Below are 13354 nucleotides of genomic sequence, written 5' to 3'. Positions count from 1 at the left end.
ATTCCCATTCTCCAGTCATGAGCTTTTGTGTCAGGCATAAGTTTGAGAAAAATGAAGGAAAAGTTGTGCCATTTTTTGTTTTGTGAGCATATCAGTGCTTTGCCTTTGGCCACAACTGTGGCTCTCTTGCCATTTTCAAACTTGGAAGACTAGGTGGCTATTGCAATTGTGGATCCTATGAGAATGTGAAACTGGATAATATATGAAATGCAAAGTAAAAAAAAAAATCACCCAAAGAAAGAAAATTTATAAACAATTCACACACTTCAATAGCAACACAAAAAAATGCAATTTAAAAATGGACAAAGGATCTGAATAGTTGTTTTTCTAATACAGATATACAGATGGCCAACAAGTACATAAAACATGCTCAACATCACTAATCATCAGGGAAAAGCAAATCAAAACCATAATGTGATATCACCTCACACCTGTTAGAATGGCTATTATAAAAAAGACAAAAAAATAATACGTGTTGGTGGGGATGTGGAGAAAAGGGAATGCTTTCCCACTGTTGGTGGGAAAATAAATTGGTACAGCTATTATGCAAATCAAAACAGATGTTATTTTTTTTGTTTCAACTGTCACTTTATTGTAAGATGATAGCATTAATTACAAAGTTAAATTATAACTTGGTAGTCTTTAGTCAGGTACCAAATTGTATTAAAAGGAAACTGCTTATTCAAAAGTGATCATAGGACAACGCAAAATGCAGAGCAAGAAGGACAATAAACATCTCACTGGCCAATAGATTGTTTTAATTCTCTCACTAGATGAAACTCACGCTTTTCTTTTCTTTTTTTCGCTTTTCATTTTTTTTTTTTTTTAAATGGGGTAAACTGTAACTCCAGCAGATGGCGATACAGAAAGCTTTTGTCACAGCCTAGTTTCCAGTCCGTCACAAGTGTTTCTAGCTGTCTCAGTCAGGATAGATGCATTACATAACTGGCTGTGCTTGAGCCTTCTTTGCAAGCAGCTTTAGATCTGAAACGCACTTGGCAATTGTCTCCTTTTCTTGCTGTGCAGAGATTCTCTGTACCACATGCTTCTCCACCCACTGCACCATGTGCTTTTGTTTCTTCCAACACATCATATTCTGCACAGAGATATGATAGTCCAGGCAATTCTTGACCTCCTTGTATACTCTATGCAACCGTTCCCGGTAAGTAACCTCCAAAGCCATAGCAATGTTATTCCTCTGGACACCAAAAAGGTAATGGCGCTTTTGAACCAGTGCCTGCTGGGACTTCTCCAGATCAATTGCATCCTGGATGCCTTTGATGGTAGTCTGTTTCACTTCTTCTAGTTGGGCAATTTGTTGCTCATTGAGTTTATCAGCAAATTCCCCAATAGAGGCACCATATTTTTTAATGACAGACAAGCAACCCTATTGTTGATAGAGCAGAGATGGTGTCTGGAGTAACCACATATATTTCTTTGGATAGAAAATATAAGATAAGCCCAGTTCTGAGCTCATAAGGTCCTGTTACACCGGTTTTAGGATAAAGAAACTGGAAGAATTCCTCAGGGATCAGTCCAAGACGAACTTTTCCTCCATATTCAGGAAGAGGTGGTACAGGGGCAAGACTTGGCTGCCCAGTGTAAAAGATCCTTGTTGCTTGCACTACCCCGGAACCGAGGAGGGCGGCGTTTTTCAGGGAGGGGGCCGCTGCAATGGCTGCAGAAAACACCACCCAAGACAGCATGGTCAGCGAGGGCAGGCTCGGCAGACCTTCAAAACAGATGTTATTAAAAAAAAAAAGAGAGAGAGGGTGCTTGTGTCTCTAGCAGACTCATCTCTCTCCCTGGCATACAGAAACCCCACTGATTTTCACAGCCAGATGTTATGTGGGTGCCTCTCCTCAGCTCTGGTACTCTGGACTGGGGAGCCCCGGTTGGGTTTGAGACCCTGCGCTTCTCAGGGGGAACCTTTGGAGCTAAGATATTCCTCCAGAATCTCAGCTGCCACCCATGGGAACAGGCCAGCCCTTTTTGTGTCTCTGTACTTCCTACCAGTCTCAATGTAATTTCTGTAAGTCCTTGGTTATAAGACTTCTATTCAGCTAGTCTTCAGTTGGTTATTCAGGTTGATTGCTCCATATTTTAGTTGTACTTCCAGTTTAGTCCAGGATGGAGACGAGTGTAGCTTCCCCATATTCCTCTGCCATCTTCCAGTCTTTCTGAGGTGAGGTCTCATTGTGGTTTTAATTCGTATTTCTTTGAAGATTAGTGACATTGAGCATCTTTTCATATGTCTATTGGCTATCTGTATGTCCTCTTTGGAAAAGTGTCAATTCAGGCCCTCTGTCCTTGTTTTCATTGGTTTTGTTTTGTTTTGTTTTTTTTTGTCTTGAGTAGTATGAATTCATTATACTATATCCAATTTTAGATATTAACCCCTTATCAGATGTATTATTGGTGATTATGTTCTCCCATTCAGTACATTGCCTTTTCATTTTGTTGATGGTTTCCTTTGCTGTACAAAACATTTTAGTTGGATGTAGTCTCATTTGTTTATTTTTTCTTTTGTTTCCCTTGCCTGAAGAGATATATCAGAAAAAAATATTGCTAAGAGAACTATCAGAGATTTTACTGCCTGTGTTTTCTTCTGGGAGTTTTATGGTTTTGAATCTTACATTTATATCTTTAATACATTTTTATTTTATTCTTGTATACGGTGTAAGAATGTTCCTACAATAAATCTCTTAATATATATCTTCTACTGGTTCTGTTTCTTTTGTTGAACTCAAAGTATTTTCTTCATCTAGTATGGGAAATCCTTATTTCATTGACAAATGTATGAAGACACTCTCCAAACCCTTTTTTCTGTACCTGAAAGGGGAAGATCAACTTCACTTGCCTCTGATTGGAAGGAAAACATTCTTCAGGTCCCAGGAAAGATTCCTTAGTGTCAGGAACAATCTGCTAATTGTCAAGTTAACCACACTATTATTGGTTGGCTGGGTGATGCCAGACTGCTGTTAAATGCATTAAAAAAGAAAGCATAAATGAGCAAAGAAATGAGAGTGGGTAAATTATAGAATAAATAGATAAATAAATGGGAGAGGCAAATCTCTCATGCAGAAGAATTCAAAATATTTAATTTAGTACTCTGTCCTCAAAGAGGTGGAGAATTACTCTATTTCTTTTTTAATGTTATTTTTGTTTATTTATTATTTTATTTTTTAAATATATTTATATTGATTTCAGAGAGGAAGGGAGAGGGAGAGAGAGATAAAAACATCAATGAGAGAGAATCATTGATTGACTACCTCCTGCATGCCCCCTTCTGGGGATCGAGCCCGCAACCCAGGCGTGTGCCCTTGCCCAGAATTGAACCCAGGACCCTTCAGTCCACAGGCCGACTTTCCAACCACTGAGCCAAACCAGCTAGGGTTTCTTTTTATTTTTTTAAGTAAGAAAGAAGGGAGCTCACTCTGACAGTGTGATTCAATGGTTGACCATCAACCCAGGAATCAAGAGGTTGCTGGTTCAATTCCCAGTTAGGGCATATGCCTGGATTGCAGGTTCAATCCCCAGTAGGGGTGCATGCAGGAGGCAGCCGATTGATGATGTTCCTCTCTCATTGATGTTTCTATCACTCTATCCCTCTCCCTTCCTCTCTCTCTAAAAATCAATAAGAACATTTTTTTAAAAAGAAGGGAGCTTATTTAATGATTTTTAGGAGTCCAGTAATGGACCCCAGGGGCAAAATTTAACCCATGGTAAGGTAAACTCTAGAGGAGGCCTGGCCTGCCCTAGAACAGCCCTGGGGCTCAGAAAAGTTGCTGAGCCGGGAAGGTTTGTCACTGGACAGCAGGTTGAGTCAACTTAGGAATGTAAGAGAGTGAGTCCATGCCCCTTCAGCCACCCCCGAGTTGGGTGTGCACAGTAACTTCCTTCCAAAGACTGCAGTTTGGATGGGGGCAGGGGAGAATAACTTTATAGTGAAGATATCTGACTAACACTACCTCAGGTGATCAAAAGCTACATCAACAGTGAAAAGTCATGTTTTTTTTTTAATTAAATCTTTATTGTTCAGATTATTACATTTGTTCCTCTTTTTTCCCCCCATAACTCCCCTCCTCCCAGTTCCCACCCCACCCTCCGCCCTCACTCCCCACCCACTGTCCTCATCCATAGGTGCATGATTTTTGTCCAGTTTCTTCCTGCATCCCCCACACCCCTTCCCCCCCCCAAGAATAGTCAGTCCATTCCCTTTCTATGTCCCTGATTCTATTATAATCACCAGTTCATTCTGTTCATCAGATTATTTATTCACTTAATTCTTAGATTCACTTGTTGATAGATGCATTTTTGTTGTTCATAATTTGTATCTTTACCTTTTTCTTCTTCTTCCTCTTCTTAAAGGATACCTTTCAGCATTTCATATAATACTGGTTTGGTGGTGATGAACTCCTTTAGCTTTTCCTTATCTGTGAAGCTCTTTATCTGACCTTCAATTCTGAATGATAGCTTTGCTGGATAAAGTAATCTTGGTTGTAGGTTCTTGGTATTCATCACTTAGAATATTTCTTGCCACTCCCTTCTGGCCTGCAAAGTTTCTGTTGAGAAATCAGCTGACAGTCGTATGGGTATTCCATTGTAGGTAACTGCGTTTCTTTCTCTTGCTGCTTTTAAGATTCTCTCTTTGTCTTTTGCTCTTGGCATTTTAATTATGATGTGTCTTGGTGTGGTCCTCTTTGGATTCCTTTTGTTTGGGGTTCTCTGCGCTTCCTGGACTTGTAAGTCTATTTCTTTCACCAGGTAGGGGAAGTTTTCTGTCATTATTTCTTCAAATAGGTTTTCAATATCTTGCTCTCTCTCATCTTCTGGCACCCCTATAATTCTGATGTTGGTACGCTTGAAGCTGTCCCAGAGGCTCCTTACACTATCTTCGTATTTTCGGATTCTTTTTTCATTTTGCTTTTCTGGTTGGGTGTTTTTTGCTTCTTCGCATTTCAAATCTTTGACTTGATTCTTGCGCTCCTCTGATCTGCTATTGGGAGTCTGTATAATATTCTTTATTTCAGTCAGTGTATGCTTAATTTCTAGTTGGTCCTTTATCACAACATCGAGGGTCTCATTAGATTTCTTGAGGATCTCACTATATTTATCGGCGGTCTCACCAGTCTTTTTGAGGGCCTTACTAAATTTATCGGTGGCTTCTAGACAGTTCTTGAGAGACCTTAAAAGTGTGGTTTTGAGCTCTATAGCCAACATCTTGCCTTCCTCCATTTCTGTCCTGTTTCTTTGTCTCCGCATTTTTTATGCTTTCTTGGTGTACGCCCTAGTGGTCTTTGTGTGCCGTCTTGTTGTAGTTAAGCCTTGATTGTTGTAGGTAACACTGGGGGGATTTGACCTCCAGGCCAACTGGCTGTGAAAAGTCATGTTGATAATATATAGTATATCATAGCTAGGATGCAGTGAAAATGCCCTTGTATTTTTGTGGTCTTCTACCCTAAAACCTATAACTCCAGTCTAATCATGAGAAAAACACAGAAAAACCCCAATTGAGGGACATACAGAAAGCCTGACCAGCACTCCTCAGAACTATAAAGGTAATTAAAAACAAGGGAAATCTGAGAAACCATTGCAACCAAGAGGAGCCTAAGGAAAGATGATGACTACTTGTAGTGTGGTGTCCTGGATGGGATTCTGGACCAAAAAAAAAAGACATTAGGTAAAAACTAAAGATGTATGAGTAAAGTATGGACTTTGGTTAATAACGATGCATCAATATTGGTTCACAAATGTAATTACAACAAATGTACCATACAATGTAAGATGTTAATAATAGGGAAACTGGTTGTTGGGTACAAATGTAATTACAACAAATGTACCATACAATGTAAGATGTTAATAATAGGGAAACTGGTTGTTGGGTACATGGGAACTCTTTGTACTATCTGCTTAGTTTTTCTGTAAATATCAAACTGCTCTAAAAAGAAAGCTTATTTATTGACACAATAAAAAGATCAGTGGTTGCCAGAGGTTCAGGGGATGCCAGGGGAGGTTGAATAGGTGAGGCACAGGTTTTTTTTTTTTAGGGCAATGAAACTCTACTGTATGATATTGTGATGGTGGATCCATGTCATTGTCAAGGCCCATAGAATGTGCAGCACAAAGACTGAACCCTGATGTAAACTATAAACTATTAGATTGTAAGTGTTTCAATATTGGTTTATTAATTGTAACAAATGTACCACACCATTGTAAGATGTTCATAATTGAGAAAACTGCATGTGGAGGTAAAAGTGATTGGGGGTGGAGAGGGTGGGTTGGATATATAGAACTTTATGTAATATTTGATTATTCTGTAAATCTAAAATGGTACTTAAAAAAATAAATCTACTAAAATCAATGAGCAAAGGACTTGAATAGACATTTCTCCAAAGATGATACACAAGGGCCAACAAATACCCGAAAAGATGCTCAACATCACTAGTCAATAGGGAAATGCAAATCAAATCCACAATGAGATACAACTTTACACCCACTAGTATGGCTATATTATTTTTTAAAAAGGAAAATAAATGTTGGTGAGGATGTGGGGAAATTGAAACCCTTGTGCATTACTGGTGGGAATGTAAAATGGAGCAGCCATATGGAAGACAATTCGACAGTTCCACATATATTTTTTTAAAAATTGAATTACTATAAGCTTCAGTCATTCCACTTCTAGGTATATACCCCAAAAGAAATGAAAACAGGTATTCAACCCAAAACTTGTACACAAATGTTCACAGCAATACTGTTCACAACAGCTAAAGAGTGGAAACAACTCAAATGTTCATCAATGGATGAATGGATAAATAAATTGTGTTATGTGTATACAATGAAATTTTACTCAAACATGAAAAGGGATTAAGTACTGATACATGGTTTAACATGGATAAACCTTGAAAACATGTTATGTGAAGAAAAAACTAAAGGTCACATATTGTATGATTTCTTTTTTATTAAATTTCCAAAATTAAACTCATCGATACAGAAAGCAGATTAGTGGTTGCTAGGGGCTGTGGGAGGGGAGGAATGGGAATTGAGTTCTTTTTTTGGGGGGGGGAGATTGAGTTCTTAATGTATATGTGGCTTCCCATTGGGATGATGAAAAGTTTTTGGAACCAGATAGAGGTGATGGTTACACAATATTGTGAATATACTACATGCCACTGAATTGTATATTTTAAAATGGTAATTTTCTGTTATGTGACTTTTACCTCAGTTTTATTTATTTATTTATTTATTTATTTTAAATATGGAATGCTTCACGAATTTGTGTGTCATCCTTGCGCAGGGGCCATGCTAATCTTCTCTGTATTGTTCCAATTTTAGTGTATGTGCTGTCGAATTGAGCACTACCTCAGTTTTAAAAAGAGGAATTTACAAAGTATGTAGAGGAAGGAACCACTAACTGCTTTGAGAGGTCCAGAAGATGGCAGGATGGGAAGGCTTAAAGAAATTTTCATAGAAGTGATGTTTGAATTGAGTTGAGCCAACCCATTTATGTACCAATTATGAAACATTTATTGTGTGCATACTAAATACCATGCACTAAGGTAGGCATTGAGGAGATTATATATATATATATATATATATATATATATATATATATATATATATATATATATATATATTCAGATTTCGTTTGCCCTCTCAGAGAGCTCACAATCTAGGTAGGCAATTACAATGTTTGTGGTTAGTGCAGTGATAGATGTATGTACAAGGTATTATGGAAATAAGGAGCTACAGAGAAGAATCACCCATCACAGCCTGTGGGTGTTTGAAAAAAGTATGCAGGAAGTAGCCAAGTGAAGAGGGGGAAGGACAGTCATTTCAAATAGGAAGTGGCAAGTAATGAGGTTTAGAGCAAATAAATGACACAGCCAGGCTTATGTTATAGGTAAGTCCTTTTATTAACAGTGTGGCTAGGATTGGAAGGGGACAAGACTGGAGGCAGGGAGACTAGGAGACTGTTGTAGTAGTCCGAATGAAAAAATTATCAGTGCCTGAACCAGGAAAGTGGTAATTTGGGATAAAGTGGAAGGGCGAGAATCAAAAAATGCTTAGGCCCAGCCGGTGTTGGTCAGTGATTGAGTGTCAGCCCATGAACCAGGAGGTCATGGTTTGATTCCCCATCAGGGCACATGCCCGGGTTGCCAGCTCGATCCCCAGTGGGGGGCATGCAGGAGGCAGCCGGTCAATGATTCTCTCTCGCCCTTAATGTTTCTATCTCTCCCTCTCCCATACCCTCTGAAATCAATAAAAGTATATTTTTAAAAAATGCTTAGGAGCCTTGGCCTGTGTGGCTCAGTTGATTGGGCATCATCCTGTGCACCAAAAGGTTGCCGGTTCAATTTTCCGCAGGATGCAGGGAATTGATGTTTCGCTCTTGCATCAATGTTTTTTTCTCTCTCTCTCCCTTTTCCTCTCTCTCTCTAAAAAAAAAAAAAGAATAAATATTTTAAAAAACAAAATATTTTTTAAAAAGAAATGCTTAAGAGATAAAATTAACAGGACTGGAGAATTGATTAGATGTTTATGATGAGGGAGAATCAAGGATGACTCCAGGTTCTTGTCTTGTGTGATGGGGGTGTGTATTTGTCAGATATATTAATTGATAGCAATAGAGGCTGACTCTAGGTGACTGAGATGAAAAGGCATTTTTTCAAAGGATATTGAGGAGCTTCTACAACTGTTTTAGGATGGCTGGAGAACTAGGTTGGAGACAAAGCTTCCAGGAACAATGCCCCAAACCATTGAAGAAGTGGCCAGGTGATACAAATACTCCCATCCAGAGCAGAAGAAAAAACCATTACTGCTGCTGCTGCTGCTGCTGCTGCTGCTGCAAGAAGTGAACCTTGAAAACACTGGAAATTCCCTGATAGCAAAAAAATGGAACTTCACATAGAGCTGGTTTCCTCATTGTTGCTCAGTTTTGAGTCTGAATCTCATGTAAGTTTCTGATTGAAAGAACCTAAGTACTTTGACTGTGTCCTGACTACAAGGGAGGCTGGCAAATAGTTCTGACTCTTACACAAGGAAGGTAGAGCTCATAATGTGGAAATTCTTCCATATAGAGAAAGGCTGTTCAAATAATGATAGCCCCAAGTATGACACAGATGGTGCTATCAACTAATGTAGAGAATACAACAGTTTGGAGGCAGTGATGAAGAGTTCCATTTTGAACACGTGGAGTTTGAGGCATTTGTAGAATATTCAGGTAGTTGGGATGTTTGAAATTTTTAGCAGACAAGTAGCATTTAAAACAATAAGAGTGGGTGGAGTGGTCCAGGGAGAGCATGTAGAGTGACATGAGAAGACAACAGAGAGAAGCCTGGCGTGGTAAATAAAACTTCCCTGGATTTCTCAGTGGCCTGTAAAAAGCCCTAGCCAACTGAGACACAAGAATGTGTGCAATATAAAAACAGAGAATGTTTGCTTTCACTTCCCCTAGATCCATGGTCAGCAAACGGCAGCTCGTGAGCCACATGTGGCTCTTTGGCCCCTTGAATGTGGCTCTTCCACAAAATACCTCGTGCAGGCGCACACATACAGTGCGATTGAAACTTCGTGGCCCATGCGCAGAAATCGGTATTTTGTGGAAGAGCCACACTCAAGGGACCAAAGAGCCGCATGTAGCTCGCGAGCCGCAGTTTGCCGAGCCGCAGTTTGCCGACCACTGCTAGATGCATTTCACTTTTCACATACAGTGAGGATGCTGTCTTTAGCCATTTGTCTGATTAACTGCTCTGATCCAAAGGGATAATAAAACATCTTCCCAAGAGATCCAAATGGAGCCAGGAATACTGCAGCACTATATCTCTAGCTTAAAAAAGGGATGAAGCTCAGACCTTGGAAACATCTCTCTGGGCTGTAAAAGCTGGAGACACAGCTTATCCGGCCATTAGAAAGACATGTTAACATTGCAAAGGCTAGTATAGGAGCCAATATCCTTTTCATTCTGTCTCCAAGGAGCAAAGGGATTTCTCTTTTCGGAAGGGAGCAGGTTGGCTGTCTCTCTTCCATATATAAAAGGAGAAAATCCATTGCTTTCTACCCTCTTCTATGGGTTGGAACCTACCACTCACATAGAAAGTTTCCATCCTGTCACCTGTGGGTCTGGGTCTGGGGGGCCAATACGGCAGTGTTACTCTGTTGATCTGGTCGAGAGTAATAATAAAGAAAAACCTCCTGTCTCTGATCCAGGTGCCTTGTGTTTCTTTAGTATTCATACATATAAAGTACATAACTGTGTAAGTGAGGTTACGTCTCAGAACCTTCACAGTTCTTGACAAAACATTGGGGAACATTAAACTTTAAGTGCTGAAAGGGAGAAGAGATTAAAAAAGAGAGAACAGCCCAGGTGGTGTGGCTAAGTTGTTGAGCATCAACTCATGCACCAAGAGGTCCCCAGTTAGATTCCCAGTCAGGGCACATGCCGGGGTTGCAGGCTTGATCCCCAGTCAGGGATGTGCAGGAGGCAGCCCATCAATGTTTCTCATCGATGTTTCTATCTCTCTTTTCCTCTCTCTATAAAATCAATAAAACATATTTAAAATAAATGATTCTCTCTCATCATTGATGTTTCTATCTTTCCCTCTCTATTTAAAAATCAATAAAAACATTTTTTTTTAAAGAAAGAGAACAAACAGGAATGGCCAGAGAAGTACAGAATAACCAGGAAACTGAATTAATTCAATGTGATGGAAACCTAGGAACAAGAACATTTTAAGGGAGAGGTAATCATTAGCAGTGTCAAATCCATAAAGAACTCAATAGCATCAAAACTGAAACGTGGCTATTGGCTTTGGTGGTTTGGGGGTCAATGGTGACTTTTGCCAAAAGAAATTTCAACCGAAACTTTTTTCAGTAGGTTGAGGCATGAATGAATTTGAGGAAGCAGAGACAGCAAATGTAGACTACTACTATTTGGAGAAGCTTAAGCTGAGAAGGTAAGGAGAGAAATTGGCATCTGATGGAGACTTAGGATCAAGGGAGAGTTCTGTTTTGTTTTTTAATGGGAGACACCCAGGCATGTGTAAAGCTGAGGAAAAAGTTGATTGAATTCAGAGAGAAAAGGGATAATTGATGGAGAGCGGGGTTCTGAAAGAGATAGAAAAAGATGGCACTTACAGTACAGGTGGGATGGTGGACGTTGAATAGGCAGATTGAATGGACCTAAGGATGTGTGTGAATGTAATGTGAAGAGAGTTGGCTGAGACTGAAGACCATGGATTTATAGTGACACTAATTTTTATGGTTTTGTGGATTTTCTCTAGCAGGTACAAACACCAAGGTGGAGGATAGATGGGTGGTTTGTAGTACTGATCCAAGGTGAAACATTCGTGTGGCTCATTTGGCAGACAGGAATGAAAAAGGCATTAAGGGTACTGGTGAGAGAGAAGTTCAGGTGATCAAGCATGCCGTTAAGAAAAGTTGGGAAGGTAAGTGAAAAGAGGTCAGGAGGGGCTGACAGACTAGGAGAAAATTGAGGTCTCAGAGAACTAAAGGGGTCTCTATGAAGTAAAGAGATAAAAATGTACCAAGTGGGTGAGGGCCTGAAGGATCCAGTAGGAGAAGAAATTGCAGTCAAAATGGAATAGTGGAGGAATAAATGGTAGAGGTGAGCAATTCTGGGCCACAATAAAATTCAAGATGGGGTGTTTTAGGTGTGGGTGGCTGAAGTGGAATGGAGAAGGTAATTGAGAGTCAAGGAATGGAGAAGTTATTATGTCATCTCCATGGACAATGAGATCCCCTATTATGAGCACCAGGAATTAGGGTGGAGAGGGAGATTGTGGGTAAGGTGCCAGTATGTTTACTTAAGAAGGGGAGAGTGAAGGATATATAAGAATTTTCTAAGCAGACTGATAGAAGAGATGACCATTCTAGATAGAGAGAAAAGATTGGGAAAAGGCATGGTTGGACGGGTGAAATAGCCGGATCTCTCCAGAGACCTGAAACCAGTGTGAATGTCAGTACAGGGATGAGGCTGCATTAGCAGGTGGAGCTGACATATGATGCACAGCCACTGAGGACTTTTATAGAATTGACTTAATTCTGATTTGCATTTTTGGTTTTCTAAGGTGAAGTGTGGAAAATTAGTCAGGAAGGGCTAGAGACCAGTTAGAGGGCTGTTGCAATTGTCCAGGCCATTACCAGAGGAGTGACACTGACTATGGAGGTAGAGGGTGAATTCCAAAGCTATTTTAATTTAAAGGGCTAGTATGGTATATGAAAGTTGAACTCAACATGGTAAAACTGACAGGCCCAGTTAGCAATCTCCCTCCTTTTTAAGGGTTACTTCGCCATATGTAATAGGCAACTCTAACATAGCACCCAAGATTCCTGCCTCCCACCCCATGAACACACACCTTCTCCAAGTTAGTATAAAACTAATCTAGACACTGCTGTGAGGGATTGTGCAGGTGTAATTAAAACCCCCAAATCAATTAACTTTAAGAAATAGAGATTATCCTAAGTGCACTGACCCAATCAGGCAAGCTCTAAAAGGGATTGGGCTCTTCATTTACAAAAGAACAAATGCTGCATGATTCAGCTTATAGGAGAGATCTAAAATAGTCAAACTCATAGAAACAGAAAGTGAAATGGTGGTTACCAAGGGCTGGGGGATGAAGAAATGGGGAGCTGTTGTGTAATGAATATAGAGTTTCAGTTTTGCAAGATGAACAGTTCTGGAAATTTGTTGCACAACAATGTGAATGTACTTAGCACTACTAAAAATAGTTAAGATGGTGGTGAATTTTGTGTTATGTGTGTTTTTTTTATCACGATTTTTACAAAAGTGGGAGGGACTGGGCCCTTTCCGGTGAGATTCAAAGTCTGAGAGGAGTATGACATGAGGAAGGTTCTCCATTGCTGACTCTGAAGATGGAGGGGGCCACGTGCCTCTAAGAACTGAGAGTGGGCTCCAACTGACTACCATGAAGGATATGGGAACCTCAGTCCTTCGACCTCAAGAAAGTAAATCCTGCCACAACCACATGAGTTTGGAAGAGGTCCCTAAGCCTCAGATGAGTTTATGGTCTAGCTGACACCTTAATTTTAGCCTGTGAGACCTTGAGCAAAGAACCCAGTTAACCTGGATTCCTAATCCATGGAAACTGAGAAAATAAAAGTGTGTGTTTTGTGCACACATGTGTGTGTTTGTGTGTGTGTCTGTTTTAATGAAACGTTTACTTATACACTGTATCTAGAAGCAGATACATAAATTATTATACAATCTATTTCCAGAAATGTACAAAAAGTTACTATTATTTGTTTATAAATCAAATGACATATTACAATAAATGGACTTGGGATGATTCATTCTGTGGGTTCTCAGTACAAA

General features: G+C 39.7%; 1 protein-coding gene, 1 non-coding gene and 1 pseudogene across 2 annotated transcripts in view; 1 reads left to right on the top strand and 2 right to left on the bottom strand.

The window, feature by feature from the left end:
- TAF1 (TATA-box binding protein associated factor 1) overlaps positions 1 to 10955 on the top strand; it is a 163445-nt gene extending 152490 nt beyond the window's left edge. Inside the window, exons 38-39 of the transcript XR_004966850.1 lie at positions 8705 to 8955; positions 10874 to 10955. The gene's annotated coding sequence lies outside the window, so the exon portion shown is untranslated. The remainder of the gene's footprint in view (positions 1 to 8704; positions 8956 to 10873) is intronic.
- On the bottom strand, positions 906 to 1706 carry LOC118653675 (annotated as a pseudogene).
- LOC118654789 lies at positions 7253 to 7359 on the bottom strand. The gene has a single exon (XR_004967056.1). It is a non-coding gene; the product is annotated as a U6 spliceosomal RNA (small nuclear RNA).
- Positions 10956 to 13354: the final 2399 nt, after the last annotated feature.

The sequence above is a fragment of the Myotis myotis genome, unplaced genomic scaffold, assembly GCF_014108235.1.
Source record: "Myotis myotis isolate mMyoMyo1 unplaced genomic scaffold, mMyoMyo1.p scaffold_m19_p_4, whole genome shotgun sequence".
In the NCBI taxonomy this organism is placed as follows: Eukaryota; Metazoa; Chordata; class Mammalia; order Chiroptera; family Vespertilionidae; genus Myotis; species Myotis myotis.
This window is presented reverse-complemented; position numbering and strand designations above follow the sequence as displayed.